Source organism: Microcebus murinus, chromosome 12 (assembly GCF_040939455.1).
Source record: "Microcebus murinus isolate Inina chromosome 12, M.murinus_Inina_mat1.0, whole genome shotgun sequence".
In the NCBI taxonomy this organism is placed as follows: domain Eukaryota; kingdom Metazoa; phylum Chordata; class Mammalia; order Primates; family Cheirogaleidae; genus Microcebus; species Microcebus murinus.
The window spans coordinates 10894694-10916160 of NC_134115.1; the positions used below are offsets into that span (position 1 = coordinate 10894694).

A 21467-nucleotide genomic window follows, 5' to 3' on the forward strand; every position below is an offset into this window, starting at 1 on the left:
TTGAGTTGGTAACAAACTGGTGAGCAGGGTCACAGGAACCTAATCCTGCATTTCTCCCAGGAGCAGCAACGGCCCGGTATTTACTAACCCAGTGTTCACAGCAACTGGGCAGAACGCAGCCAGCATGGGCGGTGAGGATCAACTCTGCCTAACTGATAGCTGGCTGTGCCCCGAAGTCGCTGCTCCCCCACATCCTTCTCAAGGGGGCGGCTGTTTATTTACTTATCTGTTTTTTAATCTCCCCCTTGCATACCGCAGAGGCTGGGGGTGAGGCAGGTGTCCTTGCTCCTCATGGCCTCTTCCAGGCCATTTGTCATCCTGCCCCCACCCACCACCACCACCACCTCAGCTCCTCCAAATTGAGGCCGAAGACTGTGCCACGTGTCAGTTGGAGCTGGGACAGTAATCGGCAGACCGCCTAGTCGCGTTCCCTCATTTCTCGAAGAGTTTGGTTTATTGTTTGTTTCACTGTCATTCTCTGTGCTACTACTTCTGTTATGATTTTGATGATTTTAATCTCCACATACAGAGTTCTTCCAATTCCTTGTTTTTTAAATTTTTCCGCCTCCTCCTCACCTTCTGAGGGCCTGCCCTACACCCCCACCGCAGCTGCCCATTCCAAATGACCCATCCCTCTCTAGTCTTTATCTTCCCTACCATGGATTATGCCTCCTCCACACTCTTGATTTCAAGTGATCTACTTTCTGACCATCATCTCCTGTCTCTTCTGATCATGACCTCTAGCACCCAAACTCCAACAGCGCTTTGACCCCCTGGGGCCTGCAGCCGCCCCTCCCCATCTTTCCCTGCTGCTCTCCCCCACTCCTCTTCTCCCTCTCTCTGCCACCCCCTCTCACTACTTGCCCCATTTCTCTACTCTCTTTGCAGCAAAAATTCTCAAAATCATTTTCTAAATTCATCATCTCCATTTTATTACTATCTCTTCTGATTCTCTCTTGAACACATTCCAATCATGTTTTTGCCTCTGTCACTCCACTAACACTCCTGCCAGTCCAATCCAGTGCTCGTTTCTTAGTCCACTTCTTTCTTGGTCTATCAGCAGAATGTATGCCAGTTGGTTGTGCCCTTCTTCCGGAAGTACATTTTCTCACTTGGCTTCCAGAGCACCATTTGCTTGTAGTTGTCTTCTTGTGTCATTGCTTACTGCTTCTTAAACCTTCATTGGATTCTTCTTATTCCCCCAACCTCCAAATGCTGGTGTGTTGCAGAGTTCAGTGCTCAAATCCACCCCCCCCCGCCTTCTCTATCTATACAGACTCTCCATATAATCTCATCTAGTAAATGCCATTTATACTCGGATGGCTCCCAAATGTGTAGCTGCAGCCTTGTTCATTCTCCTGAACTCAAGATTTATTTATCCACCTGCCTTCATGATACATAATGAGTATCTTTAACTTAACATGTTCAAAGCCGAACTCTTGATTACCCAGCCCAAACTTGCCTTTTCCCCCTTCTCTGTCTCAGTAAATAACAGCTCCATCTTTCTAGTTGTTCAAGCCCAAATCCTTGAGGTCTTTTGTCTTTGACTCCTCTTTATCTCAGAGGCTCATGGCTCTATCTTTGGGGTATATTCAAAATCTGGCCACTTCTCAACACCCTTCTTCTTTTTCCATTTCCATCATTTCTTGCCGAGATTACTGCAACAGTCTTCTGCTGCTCTCTCTGATTCTAGCATGCATTGAGAGATGAACTACATAACCTTAGACATCAGGACTTCCCTTTGCCTTCCTTTCAGTGTATGTGTGTTTGTATGTGCAAGGAGATTTCTCTCTCTCTTAGAAAAAAAACCAAAATTTCCACCATAGCTTACAACATCTATCTGATCTGGCCCCCGACTCTATCTCATCTGCTGTGAGTCTTCTCCCTCATTTGCTCAGCTCCAGCCACTCGGGCTATCACCTGAGGACATTAATATTTGCTTCTCCCAGGTATCATACATCTGACTTTATTCAGGGCTTTGCTCAAAGTTCAATATCACACCACAAAACGACACATATGTTAGGTAAAGGATACATTAATTAGCTTGATCTAGCCATTCTACGTTCATACATATATCCAAACATCATGTTGTATATCATAAATAATTTTTGTATAGGCTTGCCTCTCTATCCCATTTCAAGTAGCCCCATGCTCTGTTCTATTCCTGTCTGCCTACCCTGTTTTACCACCACCTGACACAATATATTTATTGGTTGATTATTTGTTGCCTCCACTAGCAAATGAGCTCCATGGTAACAATGGTTCTGTTTGTTTCATTGCTATATCCTAAGAGCTGTGAATTACAGGAGAGGACCAAGAAACATGTGTTGCCTGAATAAATTAATTTTTAATAAGAGCATTTATATGATAATATAACTCCTGTATCAGATTCAACCATTAATTTAGTCATTAAACCTTTTTTGAGCATCTTCTTTGGACCACAATACCAGCTGCAAAATAGAAACATTGAGAAACTGGAGAGAAATTTCCTCATGAAAGATGGTGTTGATAACCATTTAATAATATTTCTACAAATACACTGAGATGGTCATTTCCACCACATCTCAGTCAAAAAGGAGGAAATCAAGTATAGTGCATTCCTGTCAGTTAAAGAAAGATGCAAATGTCAAGGAAAAGTAGAGGCTTAACATGTGCATATTGACTAAACGAATTAAAGATTAAGTTACAGAACTGTTTCAGGGAGATTCACGCAGAACATTTTGGTGGCCTATAGAGGACCCTGAGTCTTGGTAAATCTATTATGTTTCATTAATGATAGATGGAATCTGCCTCCTTGGTTCTCCAAAGGAAGAGAACACCTCTACACAGGAAAAGAGTAATAAATTTTATTTCCAAATTAACATCTCTGACCATCCTTCTGACACTCCCTTGGAAACTGTTTCAGGTGTGGAAGGAGCGGTTTGTTCAGTTCATTGCCTTGAGCAGATCCCGAGAGCAGCCACGCGCCGACGCGGAGAGTGGGGAACGTGTGGCTCGGCTTTGCTCGCGCCGCATTTAACTTGCGCGTGACACGTGCGCAGTGCGTCTGGCGGGCCGCACTGAGAGACGAACCGCGTGGCCTTAGACGTCGGGACGCGCCGGGCCCCACTGAGCAGAACGTCCGTGCCTGTCACCTTGGTCCCGCCTGCCTCTCCGCTCACTATAACCCTACCACACTGGCTCTTCCTCTGATAGTTACTACTGTTCAGGAAATAGTGAGTAATTAATTACTTCTCTAAAAGCTAATAATGTTAAACTTTTTAAAAGACATTTACTGGCCCTTTGGTTTTCCTTGTTTGTTTTTTGCCTCACGCTTTGAGCTTTCTCCCTGCCCTGCCCAGAACTCACTTCCCCAGATTTTTGAGCAATTGCACCTTCTCCCTTCTCCCCCCTAGGTTTAAATGTCACCTCCTCACAGAGATGGTAGCTGCCCATTCCACCTAATGGCACCCCTGCCCTGCTCACATTCTCTCCCTGCACCTCACCTGTTGGACTTTCTTCTTACGCCTTCCCCTGTCCAAAATTACCTTGTTTACTTATTTGTCGACTTGCTAATTACATGCTCCCCCCCCTCCCCGCAACTGAGCAAAATCTCCAGGAGGGCAGAGCCTGTGTCTGTCTGTCCTGCCAAGATCTATGTTGCCACTACTGCGGCCGAGCCTGGTACACAGCAAGTCCTCACAAGTATTTTCTGAAGGGAAAAAAGTGAAACGACTTCTCCTTTCTGAACCTGAGGTCCTTGTCTCTAGAGTGAAAGAGTCACACTAGATCAGTGTTTCTCAAAGTAGGGTCCCTGGATCAGCAACATCAGCCTCACCCGGGACCTCATTAGAAATGCAGGTTCTCAGGCCCCACCCCAGACCTGCTGCCTCTAAGACTTTGGGGTGTGGCCCAGTGACCTAGCCTCGCCTCCCTGAAGGTGCCCCAGTGTGCACTGAGTGTAAGAACCACTGCGCCAGATGCTCTCCGAGGCCTCTTTTCTTATTCACTCTTAAATTGTTTAGCTTTTTTAATTATAAAAGTTATTTCATATAAAGAAATGAGAATGGAGAATAACTCAGTGAATAGCCATCCCCACTGGCTCGATCGAGCAAATCTTAACATCATGTCACATTTATTTCAAAATATCACAAAATGCATTTCCAAACTGTGCATGGCGTTTCCCATGCCAGGCGGCTTCCACACTCTCCACAGGGAAGACACGATAATGAACTCGGTGCTCACCATTCCCAGATTATTTTCCAGAGTACTTATATGAATTTACATTTTCACTGACAGGGCGTAAGAATCTTCATTTCCATATACTTCCAACATTTAGTATTGCCAGAGATTTCAAGTCTTGCCAATTGATAGTTATGAAATGTTACCTGAATTTTCATTTCTCTAACAACCAATGGCACTTAACTTCTTTTCTTGTGTTTGCTAGCCACGTGGGTTTCCTATTATATAGTAAAATACTAATATTCTATCAGATATGTGGTTCTAAATATCTTTTCCAAGAATGTAACTTTTTCCTTTGTTTCTGATGACTTTTATTATACAAATTTAATGCATTTATCATTTACTTTATGGTAAGTACTTTTTAAATTGCCTAACAAATCCATCCTTACTATAATGATATTCTCCAAAATTATATAAAGAATGTTATACTCTTCACATTGAGTTTTTTTAATCTTTGATCTTTGTATATGGAGTGAGGTAGGAATTCTAATTTAATACTTTATATAATAGAAGTTTGGGATCTTCTTTATATAATAGAAGTTTGGGATCTTCTCTTTTCATGTTTTCTCAACATGAAAACAAAGTATCATTTATATAACATCTGCCCTAATGGAACTTGCAGTTTTTTGGAAAAAAGAAATAATAAACAAATAAGCAAATACATAAATAGCAATAGTGAATATTTCATAGGACTTACCTACATGAGGCACTAAGCTCTTTAACTATTTAACTTATTTAATCATCAAAATTTCTCCAAATATCCTCATTCTACACATGAAAAAAATAAAGTGCAAACCAATTCAGCAACTTTCTCAGTGTTGCACAGCCTGTATGGAAGAGCTGGGATTTCCAACCAGACAATCCACCTCCTGAATCTGTGCTTTCAAACCTGACGTTATATTGCTTCTCACCTCTGACATGGTAAAAGCTGTGACTAAAAGTCCTGTGGGGGTCAGGTGAAGGGCATCCGTTAGCTGAGGATCAGGAAGGAAGTCTCTCAGAAGGTGGTTTTTAGGCTAAGACCTCAGGGATGACAAGAAAGCAGCTTCTCCTCCCCACGAAAGCGGCCAGTTCTGCTCCTCGGGTCTTAAACAGGTCAGACAACACAGTAGGAACCAAGGAATATTTCTGCCATTTAGGGTGAACTGAGTAATTACTGGGACATATTTCTCAGTGGTCGCAAAATGTTAAACCCCTCCCCCACCCCAAAGCAAAACCCACCTGTGTACTCGGATTGCATCTGTGTGTGCACATTGCTGTCCGCACAGTGGACTAGACCCTGGACGCAAAGGTATCTCCTCTCTCAGTTGCTAATGGTTGCCGTTAGGAACAGCACGCTGTGCTTCCTGGGAGGGTTTCTTCTCCTGTCTCTTTCTTCCCTCTGCGCTCCACAACATAGAGACGCCTCTGTGAGATCCACGATGGGGGCTCTCCAAGTGCACAGAATGGTCTGGACTAGGTCTGAGCATGTTGGTCCAGACAACTTAGGAAGCAGTAAGCACCTTCTTCACCCAAAGATACTTTATGCACAGTTTTACCAGGTCCTCACATTATAAATCAAATTAACATGTTGTTTTCAAATTGCTGAAAGGATGAAAAATACTGGAAAAGATTCCTCCATGAACTATGGAGAAGGCCAAGACTTTCTAGAAAGATTCCTAAAGTGCTGGGCTGGGTTAGTGGCCCTTGTTAGCAAGGCTTTCAGAGAAATGAGCTCCTGCACGGTGCCAGGCTCTTGGTGCACACCAGGAAGTCGACGCCCTTTCTCCCACTCAATCCATACAGAGACCACTAGCTTCTCCCCACAAACTCACCTCTGTAGTCACCTCCCCTGCTCCAGTTTTTCTTTCTGTATTCCTCTGGGCTCACAGTTCATACTTTCTGGCCTATGAACCTAGAAACATAACCAAATATATGCTTGAAGATTGTATAACCCCCATTTGAAGCGTTCTATGAGATGAGTTATATGCCATGCCTTTACTGTCCCCAAGTCTTGGAAGGCTGGGGTTAAAGAAAGGCTCGTGACTGCAATTAGAAGGTCATAAGCTGGGCTGAACAAAAGGACTCCCCCTTGGCAATATGGCTTGGTGTTAGAAGCACTGGTGTGCTTGGGCCATTGACCATGTTAGATTTTGAATCCAACAAAACCCCATCCATCATTCCACTATGCTTCTCTGTTATAGCAGTGAAACATCCCAGAATAAAACATGGCACTGACTGAACCAATGCCAAGCTTCATAATCTATGTGCCAACCCTTGTGTTATATGTACACCAGTAGGAATAAAATGTGGAGATGAGATATGTCACCACATATACTTGGGTTAAAGATGTGCTCTGGTTTCATAGGGTACACCATTGCCTGCCTTGAAGGGTACTTTTGAAGTGTCATTTTAAAACAGTTCCCTTTGACAATAATTTGATATAGTGTCTTGGACTTCAGAACTTCTCAAGCGTTATCTTTGATTGTAAGCATGCTGGGCGAAGGAAAAAAAGGAAGCATAAAAGAAGAGAAAGGAGAAGAAGGAATATAGAGAAAGGGAGGGAAAATAAGGAGAAGAAGAGAGGAGGAATGGAAGGGAAGGGAACAAAAAAGGAAGGAAAGGAGAGAGGAGAGGTGAGACTGACAGTGGAAAGATGAATTTGTTTTCATGGATATGCAATTGTCCCTAAACTTTCATGAAACGTGAAGCACTAGGGAGTTGATAGGCTTCACAAAAATACCAGGGATGTCTGCAACTTAAAGCATTGCTCTTGTAATTAACTATCTCCAAAAACAATGTCTTTAATGTCCATCTGACTGCAGTGCAAGCTAGAGACAGGCATGTCAGCTAAGGCAGTCTGTCTTGAGGGTCCTCAAGGGGCATGTGGCAGGATGAATCTCTTTGGACTATGTCATATTGGGCAGATTTTTTAGTTCTCAGTTGTCTGAGGTTTTCCTGTAATCTGGAGAACATTTATAGTTATGTTCCAAGAGCCTGTGTCAGAGGTAGGATGACACTATTCAGGCTTGGCAGGACTCTAGTTGTACTAAGTGGATAATATGAAATAATGCATTCCAGATATTTTCCAGGGAGTATAATGTCAAGTTCACATGGACCCAATACTTAAGCAAAAGTCTGTAAGAAAGAAACAGTATTCAAAATTGTTCAAAGGATCAATGTTAATTTGTTCATGAGTATTCTTAACTATCCTCCTGCCTCAAGGAATATGAAAAGAGAAGCCCAGTACAAATAAAAACATACCTTGAAACAAATGAAAATGGAAACACAATATACCAAAACCTGTAGGATACAGCAAAAGCAGTGCTAAGAGGAAAGTTTATAGCAATGAACAACTACATGAAAAGAGTAGAAAGATTTCAAATAAACAAACTTATGATTCACCTCACAAACTAGAAAAGCAAGAACAAACCAAATCCAAAATTAGGAGAAGGAAAGAAATAAAAAATATCAGAACAAAGCTAAATAAAATAGAGACAAAAAAAAATCAATGGAATGAAAAGTTGGTTTTTTGAAAAGATAAACAAAATTTATAAACCACTACCTAGACTAAGAAAAAAGAGAGAAGACCCGAATATACAAAATCAGAAATTAAAAAGGAGACTTTACAACTGATACTAAAGAAATACAAAAGATCATCAGAGATTTTAGTATTATGTGAACAATTACACTCTAAATGGATTAATTCCTAAACACATGCAACCTTCCAAGATTGAACCAAGAAGAAATAGAAAACCTGAACAGACCAATAATGAGTAATGACATTGAATCAGTAATAAAACTCTCCCAACAAAGAAAAGCCCAGAACCTGATGGCTGTGCTACCTAATTCTGCCAAATTTATAAAGAAGAACTAATAACCATTCTCCTCAAACTATTAATATTCAAAAAAATAAGAGGAGGGACTTTTTTTCTAACTCATTCTATGAAGCCAGAATTACCCTGATATCAATACCAGACAAAGACACAATAAAAATCAAAAACTACAAGACAATATCTCCCATAAATATAGAAGCAAAAATCCTCAACAAAATACTAGCTAACTGAAATAACAGCACATCAAAAGGATAATACACTATAATAAAGTGGCATTTGTCCCAGGGATGCAAGCAAGTATGGTTCAACATGTGCAAATCAACAAATGTGATACATCATATCAACAGAATGAAGGACAAAAAAAAACACATGATCCTCTAAATAGATACAGAAAAGGCATCTGATAAAACTCAACATCCTTTTGTGATAAAAATACTCGACAAACTAGGGATAAAAGGAATATATCTCAACAAAATAAAGGTCATATATGACAAACCTATACCTGACATCATACTAAATGGGAAAAGCTGAAAGCCTTTCCTCTCAGAACGGGAACAAGACAAAACTGTCCACTTTCACCACTCCTCTTCAGCATAGTACTGGAAGTCCTAGCTAGAGAAATCAGGCAAAAGAAAGGAATAAAAGGCATCCAAATTAGAAAAGAAGAAGTTAAATTGTCACATTAGGTTTAAAAAAACCTAAAGACTCTACCAAAAGACTCTCATCTTATAGTTGCTTCTTATAAGAAGTCCAGTAAAGTTGCAGGATACAAAATCAACATATAAAAATTAGTAGCAGGTGTATATGCTAATAACAAATTACCTGAAAAAGAAATGAAAAAAGCAATCCCATTTACATTAGCTGCAAAAAATAAATAACAGATTTAGATCAATACACAGTATGTTTTTTTAAGCTTCATTTCTTCCTTGATTATATTCTTTCCCTAACATATCTTTCCTTTTTCACCTAAAGTATATTTGGCACCATATTTTATATTATACATGTTTTTATAATCAACTGACTCATTTCTGGAATTAGGTGGAATACAAGTTAATAATTTCTTAAGGTCTAAAACTGGGTGAATACCAAGTTCTAAATATCTTTGCGGTCTCAGTGTCCAAAATACAGTTGCATTATAAAAAAAACATGGCAAATTGCATTACTTCTTCCTGAGGCTGTACTTTCCCCAAGTCTTAAGGAAAAAAGAGGAGCGGTTCCATCTGCCCTCCACTCACAGTTTCCGGTTCTATTTTCTTGACCTTCATGAAGTGATTATTTGAAATTTCTGGTTTCTCCCCTTGTATGAATCACTCAAGTAACATTGAGAACACACTGTTAGATTCTACATTTAAAGAATTCTGCCTTTAAGATGTCCACACATGTACTGATTGAGGAGGGGAGATCATTACAGAGCATATTTCTTAGCTCATAGTTCATTCTTTCTTTCATTGTGTTCTTACCCTGATCCATTTTTCTCCTTTTACTTTATATCGGAAGGTATATCTTGTATGAACATGTTGTTAGATGCTATTAACTCATTTATGGAATTAGGTGGAATGTAAATTAGTAAATAATTTCTTGGCCCGAACGTTTGGCAGCCTCTAAATTGTAAATACCTGTGAGTTTGCCGGCCCTCGAGCAGGCCCCTTGGTGTTACCACACTTGCCCCTGCCAAGATGTCCACATCCTAATCCCCAAAACCGGCAGATAAGTTACTTTGCATGGCAAAAGGACTTTGTGGATGTGATTAAGATTCTGGAGGTTGGGATGGGGAGATTATCCTAGATTATCTGAGTGGGCCCAATATAACCAGAAGGATCCTTATAAGAGGGAGGTAGGGAAGTGTCAGAGAAGGAGGTTTATGGTGGAAATAAGGGTAAGAGTCAGAGAGAGACTTGAAGATGCTGTGTTGCTGGCTTTGAGGGTGGGAAAAGAGGCCACAAAGCCAAGGAATGCTAGTAGCTTCTACAAACTGGAATAGGGCAAGGAAAGTAGCCTACAGAAAAACATAGCCCTACTGACACCTTCATTTGAGTCCAGTGAGACTTCCGACCTACAGAACTGGAAGCTAACAAATTTGTGTTGTGTTAAGCCAGAAAGTCTGTGGTCATTTGTTGCACCAGCAGCAGGAAACTGACACAACATTCCTTGAGAATTCTAGACCAGAGCCGTATCACAACTGTGCTTGTATGTTTTCTCTGTTATTTGTTCAACACATAGACTTTGGAATTGTTCGTGTTGTAGCCCTGTGTTTGCTCCTGGCATTGACCCATCACACCTGCTCCACCTGGATACTTTGCCCAGATAGCACATCACCTTTCACTGCTCATCTCTTCTGATGTCCACCTTCCAAGAGCTGGCAACTGCCCCATCTATAGTGCTCCCACTGTGCAGTTCACCTGCCTTCCTGTTTTAGGATTCAGTGTCATCCTAAAACTTTTTGCAATGATGGCAATGTTCCACCTCTGTGTCCAATATGGTTGCCACTAGCCATATGTGGCTACTGAGCACTTGAAATGTGGCCAGTGTGACTGACAAAGCAAATATTTAATCTTATTTGATTATACTTAATTTAAAGTTCATTTAAAATAGCCACATATAGCTAGTAGTTACCAAATTGGACAGCACAACTAGGTTTTCATGAAATACATATTGATAAGATTAATTGAAACAGTCAACAGACACCAATAATCCTTAAGCTCAAATCAGCCAGTTTTTCTGTAAATATTGCTTTAAAGGAAAGGCTGCTGTGATAAAACAAAATCTAAAAGCCAAAGACATTTCTCCATGAGATAGACTTCAATTGCATGAGAGAATGATCAGTGCTTAAACAAAATCCCCAACTATTAAATCCCTATGCACGGAGCCAATACCTTCAGGAACTCATAAAATAAAATGTCTTTAATTAAAAGAGTGATTTCTTTTGTGGCTCTAGGGACATATAAATGTCTGGGGTACAAATAAACCACATTTGCAGTTGGGTTTGAAGGTATGCCCTTAGTTCACTCAGTTCCCAGTGCCCCAGTGAGGCCGATGCTGGATTAGGTAAGAATCCCAGCCTGTGCCGGGATGAAAGAGAATGGCTGGTCGTGCATTTTTCCTGGGAGCTGTGTCCCCACACTGTTTTCTGTGATTAATCTTCCATGAAACGCCTGTGGATGTAAAAGCCCATGGAAAGAGAAAGTGGGAGTAATAGGAGATTGGTAAGTACCAAGCACTCATTGGCCACATTAACTGGAGGAAATACGGCAGGAACTTTACCAGGGGGAGCCCTTAGCCTAGACTAGACAGCCTTAGGTAAGCTGAGTGACACAAATGGAAGCTGACATGGTTCCCATGACAAAAACCAGATGGTTCAGTGGAGAATGCTACTCCAGCTTCCCGCCACTTTCCTGGCTTCTGCAAGCCAATTCTGCAGGATTTGGACCAAAAGCCTACACCAAAAGAGGCATCAAAATGCTAAATTTATAAAGCTTGCATTCCATACCTTTTAATTTTATGCAAATAACTATATAGTTAGGTTTGCCAATGCATTATAATCCAGAAAGAGTGAAGGCACAAGAACCACAGGAACAGCCTGCCAGTCAGGAATGGTGCTGGTTCAACCCAGAGACTGGGTCCAGGACTCCAGTAAGGCAGCTGCTTGTCTCCTTCTGGAGCAGCCCTGGGTGTCCTCATCCCAGCATTTCCTTAAATGGTTATAGGATGCATTAGTATCATACTTGCTTCCACTTAAAAAAAATATAAAGCAAGAAATACCTTTAAAATATAAGGAAATTTGGCTGAAATGTATAAGTGTATTCCTTCCATAAGGGTATCTCCTTTCCCTGCCTGTTCAGTCTTCACTCTGCTCTCTGCTTGGAATGGAAGATGCCACCACAGAACATTTGGTGTGACTCGGACCCAAGGCTCTCCACTTTGAGATTTCAGAGATCATAAGTTGAATTAGGACTGTAAGTTTAAAACCTTGTAAAAAAAATGCTATATTTAGGTGGAAATATCTGTATTCCCTAAGTGGATAATACAATAAACTTTCATTAATAGCTCACATTTCCTTAGAGTATCAATATTTGCTTTATCACACTTGAAACCAGCACCGAATATTCCTTCATTTCTTACCTTGCCAGTTAGGACCATCTTACTCAAAATTTCCCATTGCTAACAGAAAAATAAAAAGGATCCATGTTGGAGCAAAAAAAAAAAAATCAGAGGCTCTGAATCTGAAAAGTTGCAGATGTTGGAGCCTGACCGGGTCTGGGGGTGCTGCGTTACACATGGAAGTTCCATTTCGGTGCAGTGAGCAGCAAATGCATGATATTAGGTTTCCTAGGGACATTTGAAAAGCAATACTGCCTATCCTTTCCTCCGCTGAGCACACACGGTTGTGGGACTTAAAACACATTAGGAATAAAGAAGTCTACAGCAGAGAAAGGAGAGAAGCCTAACTGAGAAAGAGACCAAGAGTCTGTCGTCAGGCAAGAAGGAAAAAAACTCAGATTTTCATATTTTTTAAAAAATGCTTTCTTGTTCAAATTATACTTCTTTGCTTTTCAAGAGCAGCCAGGAAAATAAAGTTATTGGTACATTCAAATTTTCCTCTCTGCTGTCATTTCAACTTAATTATTGCTCAGACATCTATAATGGAGAAAGCTAGGGACTGTGAGCAGAGTGTCCAACTTGGATCTTTCTAAATCTGTCCCTGGATAGACCATGGAACTTGTACAAGTGGCCATAGCCTTCAGAGAAGTTTGTTTCTGTATCCAAAACAAGGGGATCTTAATGCCTACGTTACAGTGTTGATGAGAAGAGTTAATGAAATAGTGAATGTGCAAGTCAGTGCTCAGCGTGTTAGCAGAGTCCAAATTTAATTGTCACACTTTTGAAACCGACAGCAAGAGTCCTGTTACCTGCATAACCCTGAAGTGCTAACTTACACTGTTTGATCCTGGAGTTCAGGATTTTGTTTGTCACAGATTTATTTGGATTTGAGGAGAAAATATACTACATCATGTCACATCAAAGCATCGATTATTGACTTGTCTTCCAACAGGACAGAAGGCAGGAGAAGCAGGGGAGCTTTCAGACACCGCATCATAAGAATCTGACATTCTTCTAAGGACCCTAGAAAGGTGGTAACATACACAAAGCCTTTCCAAGTGGTGGAGTTCATTTAAACCAACTTGGAATTGAAAAATAGCTGACCCTCAGAATTTGGGGAGGCGAGAGCAGGAGGCTCCCCACATCAGATGGGATGGAGTGATAGAGTTAGGTTTGCTAGGCAGTCATCTGGAATCTCATGCAGCATGAAATAAGTAGGCTCCAAGGGAAGACTCCACACAGACATTAACTCAATTCTGACCTGGCTCAGCAGCAGTCTGTATTTAGTGCCTTTTAATAAAATTGAAAGTTTTTTGTTAAACAAATAGACTCTTTTCCAAATGGCATTTATAAACATGGGGCCATTGGAACTTTTTTTTCCCCCTCTGGTGTTTTACCCTACAGTTGTCTGGACCCTCAGAACTGAGCAGAAGCAGAGAAACCTTTTTCAACACATGAAATCCATGGTTTGGCGTGTCCAGTCTTCTGGCTAAGTTGAAGCAGGCAGGGAACATGGTGCCAGTGAAGCCCGAGCGCGGCTCTGGGCGCTGAGGCCTCCAGGAGGACCCCTCGGAGCTCTGCAGAAGAGCAACAGGTGCTCCTCAGCCAAAAGAAGAGAAAGGGGTCCCTTCATCCATCACTCACGTGTTCTTTCAAGTTCTGATAATAGATTTTGTCAGCAGGAGCCACACCAGGCTGAGATTCTTCCATGGGTCAGCCTGGGGCTCACTCCCCCGCACCGGCATTTCCCAGCGACTGGTTTCCTCATCAATCACGCAGGGCCCGTACTGTGTTTCCTGCCCCAGGTGCTCAGCCGCCGCGCTAAGGTTGGGAGGGCTGGGCGTCAGTATTAATCACAAGACATGTCACTCTCAGGCCTGGATTTGCTTTGAGGATGGCATCTTGTACTTGCCTATAGTCATGCTTTTTCCCTGGAGAAATCTCAGGTTAGAAGGGGAAAAAAAAGGCACAAGTTCTGCTTGATGTTTAATAGCTTGGTCATTATGAGGGACGCTGTGAAACCCCCACCTCCCTGCTGTTATGTGGGTGTTTTGTAACTGTAAAATCAGCCGTTTCTTCCACAGCATATTAACTGGCTCCACGTTAAAACAATCTGGAAGGACTCTAATTTACTTCTCCTTTGCCTCCTTTGCCTAGTTCCCACACAATGATCCCTGGAGACTACTGAATTCTGCTTGTTTAAATGTGTTGCCATTCAGCCATGCACTGTGTAGGTAACGAGTGCAGTCAGCAAAGGTGGCACCTACAGAATTGCCGGCCGTGGTCGTGGTCCTTGCCAGGCACTGTGGCGTTTTCAATCACACTGTTTGCTTTAGTGCTAGACGTTGCCTCAGCTTGGAGGTGTGGGGGCTGTAAATTAGCAACTGGAACAGCAGCAGCTGTATTCCTGCTGCCACTTCTCCAGTGGAAGCCCCGTCACTGTGACTTCTGAGTCTTCTCTCTGGGACCTGCTGTTCCTTGAACTTATTCCACAGCGGGGAACAAATGTGAGTGTCCTGGGAGTTGGCCCACGGGAGGAACCTGCTGAGATTCCAACTGTCTCTTTAGGTTTGCCCAGAAGTAGATCTGGTGGCAAGAATTTGAGTGCAAGTCATTTATTTGGGAGGTGACGAGTGACCCCAGGCAACACTAGGAGGGAAGTGGGAAAGGGAGACAGGAGGGGACATTGGCCAGTAGTCATCAGGCCAGTCACTGCTCTGGGCAACTGGAGCTCGCTTGTCCTCCCTGAAGAGCACAGGGGCCAGGGTAGCATTGTCCTGCCTGCTGCTCCAGGGAGCTGGGATGTTAACCCCTTGGATCATCAGTTGAGGGATGCTTCCAGGAGCTGTCTATTCTCAGACAGAGTGGGGCCAAGAGGCCAGACAAAGCCCCCAGGCAGAGAAACGCAGGTGCTGGCAGGTGCAAGTCCCAAGTCCGGCCGGCGCGTAGCAGCAGTCAGGCCGGGTGCAGCAGAGCGTGGGCATTCTCTCTCCACAACTCCACAACTCAGGCACCAGCGCAGACATCTGGGAAAGCTGAAAGCCCCGTTAACCTCGTAGCTCAAAGGGACCTGGGAGAGGATCCCATTCGACCATCCTAACTCCTACAGAAATACTTTCGATAGCCGTCATCCAGCTTCCACCTGGACACCCCAAGTGATGGAAGGCTCAACTTGCCCGTTCCACGGATAGATAGTTCTATCATCATTTTACCAACTACTTCCTAAATTGCCATGCTTCCCTTAAATGGCCATCCAGTAAATGTTTGTTGAGCAGCTCCTGGATGGTGGGTTCAATGTGAAGGCCTGGGGTTCACAGATAACACTGCTGCTCTGCTCTTAGGGTTGCACAGGGGGCAGAAGGATGGACAAGCAGAGGTTTTATTCTCGTACAGCATTTCCACAGGGCACGCCCATCGCACCAGACATGTACACTGCAGCCAAGGGAGTGAGAACCTCTCCACAGGCAGGAGGGCGAGGCAATCAGCGCGGGTTTCACAGAGCAGTGAAAAGTGACTACGGCTCACTGAGCAGGAGAAGGAATGGGTGGGATATACTCAACGTGAGGTTGACGGTGGTGACGGCCACATCGGATTCCCGCATTCTTGGAAAGCTATCTATGCCAACAGAAATTCCCACACCTACAGAACGAGCCCTTTCTTAGTATTTTAAACCAGAGCTCTACTTACAATAAGATTAAGAGAAATAACTTATTCTCTACTTTAAAGAGCATAGAACTTTTTTTTAGAATATCAGTATGTTTTCTTCTATCCAGTTTTACAATCCTTTGTCAAGTTCTTGCAATCCTACTGGTTGCAAATAAGTTCATCTTACAATATAATTTTCACCTTCTTCTGCAGATATTTTAAGAAGTATTAGGAACAAACATATGGATACACAGGAACAACCACCACCATACCACATGCAAATAGAGTCTACAAAAAGTGTTGGAGTCAACCACCCATTGGCCTGGTGGCCTGTGACATGGTGACCCCTCAGGAGTGTGGAAAAGAAGAGGGGTCCACAGGTGCTCATAATATTAGCAACCTTCAGAATGAGGTGAATGTAGAAAATGGGTTAGCCAAATATGGGTGGGACTGTGGTTTATATTTACACACATGCATATATGGAAAAGTGTGTATGATATTTGTTTATATTTGATCCTGAAAAATGGACAGAAAGAATTGATCTACTACACCCTGAAATAAGAATTTGGTGTCATTTTAAAAAGAAAGCAGGTGAAAGTACCTGCAATCCTATCATGCAGAGAAGTCACAAGCTGGGTGTCCATGGGCCAAACTCAGCTGGTGCATGTATCGTGCTTGGCTCACACAATCTTCACCCCATAGAGTTTTTAATCTGAATTGGTTGCCATTCATTCAAAATAATGGTAGCATAAATCAAAATCCAAGTTTCCAAATTCACTTGGAATATCAAAATGCTTGATAATTCTTGAGCCTACATTTCACATGGTGACATTCAGCTAGAGCGAAGAGCTGCTCTTGCCATTGAACGAGACATATACTCGCTAGTAGGTCACACTCACATCCTCTCCCTGTGGAAGGCAATTGTCATCTATCATTTTATTTCTCCTGGCTTCTTTCATTGACATTACCTCTCTGGCCCCTGCAAACCTTTGAGATGGCCAGAAAGAAATAAAGTATGAGGAACAAGACTTAGGTACTTACATTTTATTTTATAAGTTACCATTTCCCAAGATCACTGGGGAACTGGAAAATGCTCCAGGAGAAATATGCACTCTGTAGTAAAATAAGTTTGATAAATTATCCCTTTTCAAAATTCTCAATGTGCCAGTTCACATAGAAAATGATAGAGTTACTGGGAAAGCTCGTGATGGCTAAACTTTCCTGGCTTTGGTTAGACAACAGAGAACCACTGGGAGGTTTTAAATAGTAGAGGAATTTGATCAGAGCTATGCATTTGTGAGTTAAATTTGCTAAAAGTACAATTTCCTTAAAAATAAAGGTTAATGTAAATTAAAGAAGCACCACCCATATCCTCCATGATTTTTCTCTCCTCTTAGTCTTACACAGGAATTCTACGCCATGATTCTATCCCAGTTCTACCATTATTATTTGACCCTCACAAGCTAACTTATATTCAGTTACTTTAGTTACCTTCTCCGGAAGTGAATAATAATAACTTCCTCATCTGATATGTGGGAGGATTGAGTGAGATAATACATGTAAGAAGTAAATATTAGCTACTCTTACTCTTCTTATTTATATCTTCTTACTACTCTTATTATCTGTAGATTCATATATTTCCATATACATGTATACAGAAATATTTATTTCCTGTGCAATTCAATACATTATGTAGGAAATTCTCACCTATTCACCCAGTGGAAACATTATATCCTCTGGAATGTACTGTTGGAGCTCCGTTAGTTGAATACTAATCACACTGTTTGAAGTTACAGATTTGTGTCTTCCCTAGGAAAGATCATATATAAAGAGAGGAGAAAGGAAAAGGGGAAAGGGGAAAAGAAAGAAGGACCAAAAAAACAAGTTTCCCTAGAGAATAACAGTAAAAGTAAGCCAATGTGGCAACTTAATGGTAGTCAGAAACAACACAAGCTCCTTTGCAAACTAGGAGAACAGAGAACTGGCTCAGTCATTTCCCAGAAATGAGAATTTCTAGGTCAACCGCAAAATTAGAAGTTTATAACCAAGAATTCAGCCAAAGATCCAGCAGTTCCCCATAAGTCTCAGGGGTTGTCTACTACAGTTATGTTCAAACTTATTTTTTGTTTTCAACTTGGTATTCTAACCATGCTATGGCAGAAATTGCCCCAGTGTGCCCTGCGTTAAGTGTTTTGATCCCTCATCTCTGAAGTTAGCTGAGCCCATACACAGTAAACGTTACAGTAAAGTTCATCACCGAGGGTGGGATGCTTGGTGCACAGGCGCAGATGAGGTGCTCCAAGCTATGGTGAAGGGACCTAAAGAATCTCAGGAAGCCCCCAAGTAACTGGAGAGGGACTCATTCAACATTTCAAAAATATTAGGATCTTACAATGTTTCAGGTACCAGGTACAGATGGGGAAACAACAATAAACAAGAAGCAGAGACAGCCCCTGCCCTGGGGAGCTCATGTCCTAGAGGAGAAGGCAGATAAATTCCACAGCTTTGGTTCATGTTCAGGAGGAAAGAGGCAGAGTGTTCCGAGAGGGTGCCACGGGGAACCTGGCCTCTCCTTGCGAATCAGAGACAGCATTCCTGGGGAAGTGAAGTCTGCGTGCCAACTGGGAGTCAGCCAAGCAAAAGACGGATGGGAGCAAAGTTTCGGGTTCTATATACACCAGCTTCATGGCAAGAGCATCAGGAATATTGAAGGACCTTAAAAAATGCAGCCTAGTTGAAGTTCACAGAAAGAGACCCCAACTGAAACACAGAAAGGAAAAGAATGGAAAGAACAGAGTAGAGCATCAGAGATAGAAGGAACCCAAACAAATGCTCTAGTATAGCTGCAACTTGAGTCTCAGAAGGAGAGGAGAAACTGAGGTAGGAGCAGAAGCATCATTTGAAGAAATAATGTCCCAGAGTGTTCCAAAATGGATGCAAGACGTCAACCCAAAGGGGATTCTAAATGCTCAGCAAATCCCCCACAACGATAAATAAATTGTGATACACCCATACCATGGAGTTCTATTCAGCAATAAGAAAAGAACTTCTGATGTTTGCAACAACATAGGAAGATCTCAAAAGTATTATGATAAATTAAAGGAGCTAGTTGCAAAAGGCCACATACTGTATGACATTATATGACATTTATATGACATTCTGACAAAGGCAACATTATAGTGACAGAAATCAGACCAGTGGTCACCAAGGCCTGAGATGGGTAGGAAACTGACTAGAAAGCGGTGCAAGGAAAGTTTCTAGGCTGGTGGATGCTCAGCTATTATTAATAGTATGACAAACAGGCTATAAAATAATATCACCAGTAGGAAGGAGATTTTGTTACATTAACAGATGTTTTCTAGAGAAAATGTCCACAATCCACTCATCAAGAATTAGCCACTGCTTCATTTTTGTCTGCTTTGAATTTTGCTGTTTATACTTTTCTTCAACTACTGAGTTTTCTACAATGAGAATATAATTATCATAGGGAAAAAATTATTTTTGAAAACAACTAATATGTTTCATACTGATTCTAAAACATAGTAAGCTATTTCCTAATAAGTTTATAATGTCTTTTGAAATGTTAAATGTTCTTTGATAAAAGAGCGCTTTTCTTTTACTATCTTTAAAATTTTATATAATTAATTCTACACACACAGAGAACTACACATTGCACTTGAAAATGTCTATAGAAATCACTACCTCTGGGTTTGCAGAATCCTTAGCTAAATTATTCATTTACCTGACCCCACATAAAGTGAATTCCTAACATGGGGTTTGCACTACTGATTTCTGTCTACCTGCAAGGTTGTCCCATAGCAAGCACGAAGGGCGAGGCAGACTCCATGCAGGAGATGAGGTCCACCTGGCTCTCTGTGCCCCGCGCCCTTCTCAACAGCACGATTGCAGCGAAGAGTGCTGCAGCCCTGTTTGGCTTGACAGGGCGGTGCCCCTGTGGCTCAGCAAGGCCACTTCTGACAGACTAACGACTTGGAAAGGACTCTCTTGAGGGGGACTTAACACAGTCACCTGTTGATTTATGAACACACGCATTCACACACACCTGTCTCACTCTTTTAAACCATATCAATTTGCTACATCTCAGCAAAGGAAAAGAAAAAAAAAAAAAAGAAGAACCGAAACCACTAATTATTCACAAATAGGTCAAATGCAAACTTCCACATCTGCTAAATCTGACTGGATGAAGTTTGTAAACCACTAACACCTCATTTTCCCTCTCTTTTAAATGAATTTTTAATTACATAAGAAATAAGTGAATTCATTCTTCCCTGAAATGAAATAGTACCTTTTGACTACATTCCCCCAATTTCCATCAGTCTGTACCTTCCCCATAGAGAGTTTGGGGCTTTGGGGTTAGGCTTCCAGAACTTTTACATACATATATCTGTATATATTTTATATACGTGCATTTATGCAGCACAGAAAACAGCATTGCTTAATGAAGGTTTTCCTTTTTCTATTTTTTTCTCTTTTTTCCTCGTTCTTTTGTTATATAAATGGTTTCATACTGCAGTTATCATCTGCAATTTGCTCAGGTTTTTTTTATTTTTTTAGCTTTATCCCAGGCTGGTTTGACAGATCTTGTTTGTTTATTTTAACTGCTGTCTACAAGCCCATCATATAAATATGGCACATTCTATGTATCTATTCCCCTGATAGACAGGTTATTCCAATTTATCACCATCACAACATGCATATAGTCATCTCTGGCCATCTATGTTCACCTGTGCCTCCCATCCGGGCAGGCCATGTCTGTTGTCCCCACCCTGAAATGACAGGCAGCTAGACAACCAAGTCACATGGTGCCAGGGCCTCAGTACTCTCCTGATCTGGACCTCACTGAGCAAGGCTTGGGTGCCTTTTGGGCACATCTCCAGGCCGGACTCTGCCCTGGGCAGGAGGACAAGGCAGTAGGAGAAACACGGCCATCGCCTCCCTGCAGATCCACCCAACCACGTCACAGGCTGACTTGCCCTCATTTTCAGATTCAAATGCAAACTTTCGCCATTTCCCCTAAAACCTAGAAACCCACCTAAAGGAAGGCTAGTGTTTAACATTCCCTGAGGAGGGTTGCAAGGACTCTTAGGCCTAGCGAGGACCTGTGTGCGCAGGCAGCCACCATTACAGGGGCCTGGAGGAGTGGCCAAAGGCACCCCAGGAGTTTTTGATGGAGATAAGAGCAATTTTTGAAAGAATAATACAGCAGGAGGTCGAGTCTGACGCGGCTTTCTTTCACACTTGCTACCTTGCACCCCATGAATACAATCCCGGCCCTGTTTCCCGGCCCCACGCCATTTCAGAGTCATGAAGTCATCCCAGCTGCGACTGCAGCCGAGCCACGGCGGGAACTCGGCCGGCCGCCCATCCCCCGCCACCCGGAAATGCCCGCGCCGGGCGGAGCGGGGCAGCGGGAGCGCGGGACTGCGCAAAACGTGCAGCGGGGAGGGCGAGAGCCTGGCGGCAGCGGGGGACAGGAAAAAACGGATCCACGCCCAAGGACAGGCCAGCATTTTACCTGTGGGCCTGCTGCGCAGGGCCCAGCAGACTGCAGCCGTTCCCCAGGTGGGATGTGTGCAGGATTCGGATGGCCGCGGCACGTGTGGGCAGAGTTTAAGAACTGGGGCCTCGCAGGCAAGGCTCAGGCGGGGAGGCCCGGCCTCCTGCTCA

At 42.5% G+C, this 21467-nt stretch overlaps 1 long non-coding RNA gene across 1 annotated transcript in view; it reads left to right on the top strand.

Moving 5' to 3' along the window:
• The first annotated feature begins 3096 nt into the window (after positions 1–3096).
• Positions 3097–21467, top strand: part of LOC105855629 (uncharacterized) — a 61472-nt gene continuing 43101 nt past the window's right edge. Inside the window, exon 1 of the long non-coding RNA XR_012922172.1 lies at positions 3097–3215. This is a non-coding gene — a long non-coding RNA (uncharacterized LOC105855629). The remainder of the gene's footprint in view (positions 3216–21467) is intronic.